A 910-nucleotide genomic window follows, 5' to 3' on the forward strand; every position below is an offset into this window, starting at 1 on the left:
CGGTCCGACAGTTCACACTTCTTCATCCTCCTCTGATTCCATTTCCCAAAGAGTTTCTCAAGATTTCCAAAGATGGAGCCTAAATTATATGGTTTGCTTCTTAAACATTTTTCCAACTGCTAACTGACAATATTTTCACAGTAACTCTTCACAATCGTCTGGCTTGCACCATGTCCAGGGATGAGAAGTCCCGTTTGGTGGAGAGATTCCCGAGGCTGGTGAGTTGCACTTTGGAACAAAGATGGTGAAGTGGCAATTTCCTGCGGTTGTTTGTAATGATGGGAGAGGGAGCGATGGGGAATGAGCACTTTGACGATCAGGAGGAAGTGTTGCCCCTGACCCGAGTCAGAGAACAGAGGACAAGGATTAAAGGAATCTAATGAAAAGCAGCACTTCTTCTTAGGACGTTCAATAACAACTGCAGAAACTCGATGTGTCGAGCAGTGTATCTGGAAAGAGAAACAGAGATAATGTTTTAAATATGGAACATTTCTGATGAAGAACTCGAGTTTCCCAAGTCTAATCAAATTACAGGCCTGGTTTGCAAAATAGGTTTTCTGAACTTTGAGCGAAAATTTTACCGGCAGGAAAGCATTCAGAACGTAGCCAGCAGAATTCGAACCTACGTGGGGAAACCCCAATGGATTTCTAATCCATCGCCTTAACCACTCGGCCATGACTACCGACAGCCTGGTCGGCCTGAGCATTGACCAAATCAGCCGTGATCTCATTGAAAGCTCTTGTTGACTTGATGAGCGAAATGCTTTCAACTCCTTTCATACCTTTGCTGTCATTTGTAAGGTGCGAGACACCAATGTAAAAGAAGAAAAGCACAAAGGTAGGAAAAGATATTTGCAGCCAAACTGAGTCAAAATTATTTATTGAAAGGAAACTCATACTTGGCAATTTG

The 910-nt window shown here is 43.0% G+C and overlaps 1 non-coding gene across 1 annotated transcript; it reads right to left on the bottom strand.

The window, feature by feature from the left end:
* Positions 1 to 601: 601 nt before the first annotated feature.
* trnas-aga lies at positions 602 to 683 on the bottom strand. The gene has a single exon. It is a non-coding gene; the product is annotated as a tRNA-Ser (tRNA).
* Positions 684 to 910: the final 227 nt, after the last annotated feature.

Source organism: Chiloscyllium plagiosum, unplaced genomic scaffold, assembly GCF_004010195.1.
Source record: "Chiloscyllium plagiosum isolate BGI_BamShark_2017 unplaced genomic scaffold, ASM401019v2 scaf_31300, whole genome shotgun sequence".
NCBI classification, from domain to species: domain Eukaryota; kingdom Metazoa; phylum Chordata; class Chondrichthyes; order Orectolobiformes; family Hemiscylliidae; genus Chiloscyllium; species Chiloscyllium plagiosum.